Here is an 8765-nt window from a genome sequence, read left to right as displayed (position 1 = left end):
GAGTATGCCAGCCGGTGTGGCCATTTGCATAAAAGCACCCCCAAGATGTAACTTGCCACAGAGAAGGAGAATTCAGGGTCCCTGTGGAGGATCCTGAGTTCCGAGAGCGGATCCCGTCAAAATCGGGAGAACCACATGGTGAGTTTGCAAGCTTGCAATTTGCAAAAGTATCTGGGCTTGGTGCCAAAGTCTGTGGCCGCGCCCCTTCTATCCTGCCTGGGACACCTGATTTCACCAGAGCGCGGAGTCGAAGAGCTGAGTTTGGGGTGTGGCCAGATGTGGAGTGCGCCAGCCTCAGACGCACGTGTTGGTCAATACCGTAAGTCCTGTGTCGAAGCTGCACCTTCTTTCCATTATGGAAAAATCACACTACCAGAGATGCAGCTGCCCGGAGGCATTCTGCTGCTGCGGGATGCGGAGGAGAAGTTCCTGCATTATGTTTGCTTTATCTGCGGTTGCCCGGGAGAAGAGATAGGAGACGACGCTCGTTGTCTGTGGTGCAACGTGTCCTTTTTGCAACAGTGGCTGCCGGTCTGTGACCGGTCTATAACGGCCTTATCCACAGAGCAGGTGCAGTATCATGTCCAGCTAATCCGCAAACTCAGAGAGGGACTATCTGACAGTACTGGGCCGGTGACTGCCAGGGGGGGGACTGATGGAGCGGGCGCGACTGCCAAGGGCGGGGGGTGGTGACTGTCGGAAAGAGGGCTGCCGGGGGGGGTGACTGCTGGGAACGGCGGTGACTACCGGGGGGGGGGGTGTGACTGCCAGGGGGCGGTGACTGCCGGGGGGCAGTGACTGCCGGGGGACCCGGCCGCCAGACAAAACAGTTGCCGGTGGGCCCCGGCTCTCCCAACCTGCAGCCTCTTCCTCTATCTCTGGCCCATGCCGGACTCTCTGACTTCAGCGCACGCCTGCCCACCCATGCATGGCGCCGCGCGCCGGAAGCTGGGCCAAGATCACTTCCAGCCTGCCGACGTCAGAGAGGTCCGTCACGCTAATGACGTCAGAGGGCCTGGCATGGGACAGAGATAGAGGAAGAGGCCTGCAGGTGGGCAGAGCCGGGGCCCACCGGCAACTGCTTTGTCTGACGGCCGAGCCCCCCGGAAGTTCCCGCCCCCCCCCCTGGTAGTCACCCCCCATTACATTACAGCAAGTCTATGTTCTGCCCGAGTTAGCGAACGCTGGCAGGAAAGAGTGAGTCGATCCCGTGAGGGCATCTGAGAGCAGACGGAAGAACGCGCACCTCAATAGAAGCCAAATAAAGGTGTACTGAAGTGTTTTGCGAAGTAACAGGTCTGATACACCACCATAGTAGTTAAGAGCTCCAACGGTGTGCTGGCACCATTACACAGAACCTGACGAAGCTTACCAGCGAAACGCGTAGTTCTGAGGAGGATTTTGTACACGGTGAGCCACTGTAGGCAGACCCAAGCAGCCGTTCGTTGCCAGACCCTCCGGACGCGGAAGTCAGGATATACGCCGAACGAGTCGCGTAGGAAAGCTGCTGTGAGTTCATTAGTGCAGCAGTACTTTTAAAGTTTGCCCATTTTCTTGCATTCTGTACATTTTTCTGTCAAGCTGTTTTGAATAAAACTACTCCGTTTTTACTTCTATGGCATATTATGTGCACGGGTGACACCAGAGGATTCGGTTCCAATCACCAGGCAGTGAGGATTGGATTTTCTCTGAGTGCCCCCCACTCACATATGGCCATGTGAGTGTAACTTTTATCAGCAGTTATAATATGTACATCACCACTGTCACTTACTAGTGGCATGCACCCATTGCATTCTCCTTCCACTTTTTTTGAGATTACCTCTACAATCAGTGACCTCAGAAGTGACCTTCCAGTAGAGGCTGAATACTGTGTGATGGGCAGGCACTCACACATGGCCGTGTGAGTGGTTTTATGATTATTGCTCACCATCCCCTCCACTCCCATTCTCTTTGTACTGTTTGGCTCTATGCCACATTATGTGATTGTACTAATTTCGTTTTTTCCCTTTTCTTTGTTTTCGCGCTCACCATATTGTGTACCATTACACAGGCCTTGATACAAAGGATTGGGTGGCCAAAGTAACAGACACTGACACACACCTGTGCAGCACTTAGTGGGGAGTGTTATGGTCTTGTCATGTGACTGCATTTAATGATCCCTCTGTTGAGGATCAGGAGGTACCTGTGTATACTTTCTAACTAATTTATAAATGTAGCACCCTGCTAGGATTTTCTCTATTCTCTGTATGGCAGTCCTGGTAGCTGCAGGCAGTGTAGGGTTAAGTCATCACTAGGTCCTGACATGTGCGTTAGTCACATTATAGTTACTATATGTCGCCTTTTTTAGAAGGGCAATGTTAGTCATGTTTTGTTCTATTGATTGCTAGATGGTCACAAGCATATGGTGTGACCAGTTGCAACATGTATTCTGCCCAGATACTAGGGGTTGAATGTTGTTCACACCCCCTGGGTATAAAAGGAGGGGATCCACCATTTTGTATTCAGACCCCAGGGAGGATCCCAACAACATCAGGGAAGACCCCATTTAACATTAGGAAGATCCTGTACCACCTAAGAGGATTTTGGGGAGGTCTCCAGGCTCTCCTAGCCTGTAAAGCAGGCAACCTTTTATTGTTTTCAAGATAAGGGATCAGTGTTAGGGGTAGGGTTGTCAGGTGTCCGGTTTTCACCCGGACAGACCAGTAATTCTGATGCCTGTCTGGTATAAAATTGGACGTAACACCGGACACGTTGTAGCGGGACGTTGTTGCGGGCTACGGCGGCAAGTGCGAGGGCGGCGGAGGCAGTTGCAAGTGCAAGTCCAGCAAGCGAGTGTGGCTGGAAGTGCTGTTCTGAGATTGGAGGGTGGGCTGTGGATGGTGGCCATCCTCTCCTCCAATAGGAGGACAGCGGGGGCGGAGCCCACACCCTGGCAGCCCAGAGAAGGATCTGTGTGATGTCTGAGGTGATGTCTGCGTCCTGCCAGAAAATAAGGTAAGGACAAAATATAGGAGGGGGGGAGGATGATAAGATGATGATGGGGACCAGCCTAGGGAGATGAGATGATGATGGGGGGCCAAGATGAGATGATGATAATGGGGGGGAATAAGATGATGATGATATGGGGGGGGCGCATTCACTGCCCTTTCTACGCATCCACTGCCCTCCATCCGCATCCAATGCCCTCCATCTTAATCCACTGCTCCCCCTCTGCATCCACTGCCCCCCCCCCCTCCACAGCCACCAGCCCCCCCGCAACCACGGGCCCAACCTGACACCATCCTCAAGGTAGGTCAGAATTTTATATGTATTTGGGAGGTGGGGGTATTTTATATGTATTGGGGAGGTGGGGGTATTTTGTATATGTATTGGGGTGGTGAGGGTATTTTTTATATGTATTCTGGGGGGAGTGGGGGTATTTTTTATATGTATTCGGGGGCGTGAGTTTTTTTTATATGTATTTGGGGGGGCGTGGGGGTATTTTTTATATGTATTATGGGGGGGGGGGGGTCGCAACTTTTACCATTGTGCCCAGTATTTTTGGACAAGACACCTGGCAAACCTATTTAAGGGCTCCCTAGAAAAGGTACAGAGAAGTCACTACACTGCTGTAGAGACTAGTTCCATCTACAGAATGGACTGCCAGTGACTTCTGGACAAGGGTCTGGATCTGCGACTTGGCCGGGCAAGAGGCTCTAGGGAAGAGCTGAACCACTATGTGACTCGCAAGTGGGAGAGACTGACTAGTATTATCTCTGAATACTGAAACCCAGTCCTGTTGATGCCTGTGTTGCTGACAAATAAAGCAGTTAAAAGTTCCTGGCGCCCTGTCCTATTATTATACTCCTCATCAAGTGCCAGCGCTGTGATTCAGCCGTGAGAATATTAAGGTAACCACTAAGCAAGTCACCCACACTCTTTATTCAGGTCCCAAACCTGTTTAAAGAGACAGAGGGGGTTATGCACTAAGCAGAGATAAGTGGGTTTTCTGAGTGCTATGCACAAAGCAGTGATAAGTGCTTTTAAGTGAGATAACTGCCTTTATAGCGTGATACCGCCTGCTGTGAGATTCACAAAGCAGTGATAACACTGCAGTATCGTGCTATAATGGCATTTTTTCCCACTTAAAAGACTTATCACTGCTTTGTGAATCTCCCAGCAGGCAATATCACGCTATCATGGCTGTTTATCTCACTTAAAAGCACTTATCACTGCTTAGTGCATAACCCCCAAAGACTGTATAATATCTCTCCTTTTCACTGTACATCCTATCCTTAGGCCCGGGCCATAGAGGGGTGGGGAGAGCGGAGGCGCGCTAACGCTGAGGCTCGCCTGCTTCAGTCAGCGCGATTGCACGGACTTGCAGGCGAGCCAGCGTGCGCGAAGGGAGCCGGGGGGAGGTGGTTGGAGGCGGGGCAGTGACGTCGCTGGGCCAATCGCCCGCGACGCACTGATGTCAATGTCACGGCGCCGACATCACGGCGCCGTGACGCTGCTGTGCTGGGATTGGAGGTTTTCAGCCGACAGCGCGCTGAAAAACAGCTTGGCGCTCGGCTGAAACCTTCAACTCGTCAGCACGCCTGCGGACGCTCGCGTGAGCCCCCTCTCAAGGCATCCTCATTGAGGATGCAGGGGCTCAGCGCGGAGCGTCTGCACGCCTCAGCACGGCCTGTCCGTCTATGGAGTTCCGAGCCGCGCTGATCGGAGGCGGGGGGAGACTGAGGGAGGCGGGGCAGTGACGTCGCTGGGCCAATCGCCCGCGACGCACCGACGTCAACGTCACGGCGCCATGACGTTGATGCTGCTCCGTGCTGATTGGATGTTTTCAGCCGACAGCGAGCTGAAAAACAGCTTGGCTGTCGGCTGAAAAATCCAGCGTCTCCGCACACTTGCGGACGCTCGCGTGAGCCCCCTCTCAAGGCATCCTTATTGATGATGCAGGGGCTCAGCGCGGAGCGTCCGCACGGCTCAGCGCGGCCTGTCCTATGGACTCGGCCTTATGCCAGTGGGGGGGGGAGGTAGGGCGTTACATAAATATAGTGGTATTATAAATGTTTCTGTAGTGTGCCTCCATTTTGTCTGACTTACAGACACGAGTGGGGAACGTGCAGAGAATGAGGACTCCCGACCTCAGCAATAGGTGATAGTTTGAGTATAAATTAGAGGGGTTACATACTTATTAGTGAAAGTGACTTTGCTTCGGGTCCATTGAATTCAATGATAGCATCATAATTAATTGATAAACAAAGAACAAAACGAAAATGTAGCTGCACATCCTCTTTATGTAACCTATAAACATTTCAGTGGCATTTCTGCAGAGACTAAAGGCCCATCGGATTAACACAGCAGGGGTCCCTGGCAGTCCCATACAATTTCAATGGGACTGGCAGGGACCCCCGCTGTTAATCCGATGGGCCATTAGTCTGTCTGCAGAAATGTCACTGGAATGTTGCAGCATGTACCCAGCATGTACCTGGGTCTTGTTGGTGATTGCCCCAGATTTGTTTTAGAATACTGGTCGGCACTACAGTACTTGTCATTAGTTAACTTTGTCCTAAGAGGAAGTGCTCTTTTAACACACATTGTGAAAACCTCCAGCATTTTTATAGGATGAACGCCGTAGGGATTTTTTATTTTTTTTTTGATAAGGAAAGTGGTGCAATAGGACTGAACTTGGAGGAAGTACAGTAACATAGTGTCCTTAAGATAATGTATTGTATCAATATCTTCATCTGGACTGTAACCACCAGGTTTCTCCATTGTATGTTGATCAGGCTTAAGAGGTTGATAACTCTTATTTTCCAATACACTCACCCACAAATCTATAAAACATGATAAAACAGTTTATAGATGAGACAGTAAATGACAAACACGCTGTGTGCTGTTAAAGGGGAAATTCAACCTGGCAACAACCCAAGAAGAATTTGACCCATAGGATAACGTGTTTCCTGGTTGTCTTTAAACAGAAATCCACCCCCCCCCCCCTCCAGAAACCTATATGGAGTTTAAATTATGTGACGCTGTTTCCCCACCCTATGGGAGATTCTGCCATTACATGGTGTAGAGTGCTGGCTACCTGTTGGCACACAGGATGCTGAGTTGTCCGCCGGTGGTAGTGGGGACCTCTGGACAGGCTTCTGGGGTACATTGCTGGTCTTTATCTCTGTTGGTACAGTGCCTCCATCTGCTGCAGGCTCCAGGAAGATGAAGGCAATCTCCTGCAAAACTCACACCCTTGTGTGAGTACCTGTCTCTTTCAAGGGAAGAGACACTGAATACATTTAGATGCACAGCCTCTTAAGTACAGAGGAGGAAGGTACAAGGTCTGAGCCCAGGATTGGGTAGAACACAGGCCTTGTCCCACCTCCTCCCCTGCCACTCAAGAGAGCTGCTTACTGTGGGGGAAATCCCTGGATTGGTCCTGACATTGCCTGCACTGTTACCAGGGCTTACATGTCAGGGAGGGCAGACTGGTACCCAAAACTAGGCATGGCTACACTTATATGAAGTTAGTATCTTGCCCCCCCATGCCCTGTCTTTAAAAAAAAAAACACATGAAAAAATCATGATTTTCTAATCTCTAACATCTGAGGTTACATAGTTACATAGTAGATGTTGAAAAAAGACATATGTCCATCGAGTTAAACCTATGTTAAATTTACCATGGTAACCTGTAGACTGCACTGGTGTCTGGGGTGAGCTCCATGTCAACTTCTTAGAATCGTAATATTTCAAAAGCCTTAACAGAGTATCAGTTTGTTTATTAAAAAAAATTAAAAACAGTAATGGAAAGGACAGGGTGAGATCTGTTAAACTAAGTAAAAAATCATTTTTTTAAATTAAAAATATAGATCAGTGCGGACTGCCGTTTTAAAGGCAGAGAGTGGTTCAGCTCCCATCTGGGATCAGCTTTAACTAAAGTCACAATCACTCTAATGACTCATCCAGTGCTCACAACGTATAGCTTTGCCTCTACTAATATATTCCTCACTATAGTCCTTGGACCTCCAAGACGATGCATCAAGATGAGATGAAAATGAGTGATGCTGCCCACCCCCTCCCCCCCCCCTCTGAAATAGACTGACACAAAATGAGTAAATACTTTATAAACTTGTATGGTGAACAAAGTTCTCGATGTCTCTTCTGCTTCTTTATTCTCTTTGCGGTTTCCTCTTATTGATTTATAAAGTGAAGTCCTGCTGCAGAATGATGTCAGGCTAAACATGTCACCCTTTTGATGTTGCTCTCGGGACTTCAATGTTAAGCTGAGAGATGGGTGAACTCCGCTTCCAGCGACTGGGGAGGTATGGCAGAGGCGTGGCGGATGCGTCACCAGGCTGGTTCGCCCTCATTGGCTGAACCACGTTTGTGACGCGGCCGACGGGCGAAAAGACAAAACAATTTGTCTTTTCAAAAACTGCCGCGCGGTCACTCTGCATCGTTAGCGCGGTCACTCTGCATCGTTAGCGCGGTTGCTCTGCATCGCTAGCGCTGTCGCTCTGCATCACTAGCGCGGTCGCTCTGCATCGCTGGCGTGGTCGCGAGCACTATGGGCGGCTTCATTGGGAAGAACAAAAAAGAAAGAACATCCGGAGCAGCAACTAATCAGCAGAATCCACGATAAGCAGCACCCAGGTAAGTTCAAAAATGGGCTTTATTTGGACAAACAGCAATCTCCATGGACACTTCCATACAGCTGGCACAGACGCAACTACCGGCACAGCCGCTGCAGCTCCGATTGCCTTGATAGCCCTATGCTCTTTGGGGGCGACTAACATATGAGGTAAGAAGTCGATTTTCCTTACATCTTGGTCCCCATCCAAGATCCCACTTACAGATCTCCCTCCATGATGGAACTACACATGAGATCAGACTCTTTGTCAGCATATACACCCTGAGCGCATGAGAGCAACACATTGACTCATAGGGAAGAAGTATGTTGCTCTCGCCGCACGCGCCGTCGCGAGCACTATAATCTCAGCCTTAGACTTTCAGACATGCATATTTTTGCTCTTTCGTATATAGGGCACTTACAAATCAAAAACGTTGATTTTCTTCTCCCTGTGATGTCATGCTCAATTATAATTGTTGTGCCACAAGATATTATATTTCACATTTGCCATTTTAATGTCTGTCCTTTTTTTCTGTCTGGAATGCAGCAATGTCTTTCTCAGCCACTTAGGCTGCGCTTATACTTAGGGCTACGGCAACGGCGACGCAACCGCGTGACGTCAGCCGTCGCTGTCGCAATAGCGATTCCTGCACTGTGGTGCAGGAGACCAGAGGGCGACCGGGGGGCGTTCCGGAGGCGTGGCAGTGAGCGGATCGCCCTCATTGGCTGAACCGCTCACGTGCCGCTGGCGTCATGCGGCGATAGTCCAAATCAAAATCCTTTGACTACCGTCGATTGCGACCGCTCCATCGCTCTGCAGCGCCGTTGCGGTCACGCCCACTATGGGCACCCGCGACAGACTGCATGTACTTGCTACCGCGCTGTGCGCCATCGCCAGTACTATAAGCGTACCCTTAGGCTGGATTGACACAGGATTGTGAAAGATTCACTGAAATGGTCCATATGAATTCTGGCAATCCAAACGCTAGTGTTGTATAACATGGCTTAGTAGGAAATGGACAGAAAAATGGTGACTGCGTTACATGTAGGAATGTAAATGCCCGGAGTCTGGTATATACCATCATTTAAGTTTCTGCCATTCCCATCGCTCAAAGGATTTTTTCTAAGGCTGCGCTCATGGTGGGGGCGTTAC

At 50.0% G+C, this 8765-nt stretch overlaps 1 protein-coding gene across 1 annotated transcript in view; it reads left to right on the top strand.

Moving 5' to 3' along the window:
- Positions 1-2971: 2971 nt before the first annotated feature.
- TNIP1 (TNFAIP3 interacting protein 1) overlaps positions 2972-8765 on the top strand; it is a 99421-nt gene continuing 93627 nt past the window's right edge. Inside the window, exon 1 of the mRNA XM_075602111.1 lies at positions 2972-2994. The gene's annotated coding sequence lies outside the window, so the exon portion shown is untranslated. The remainder of the gene's footprint in view (positions 2995-8765) is intronic.

Source organism: Ascaphus truei, chromosome 5 (assembly GCF_040206685.1).
Source record: "Ascaphus truei isolate aAscTru1 chromosome 5, aAscTru1.hap1, whole genome shotgun sequence".
Lineage (NCBI taxonomy): Eukaryota > Metazoa > Chordata > Amphibia > Anura > Ascaphidae > Ascaphus > Ascaphus truei.
Note: the sequence above shows the minus strand (reverse complement) of the source record. Positions and strands in the feature narration are given on the sequence as shown.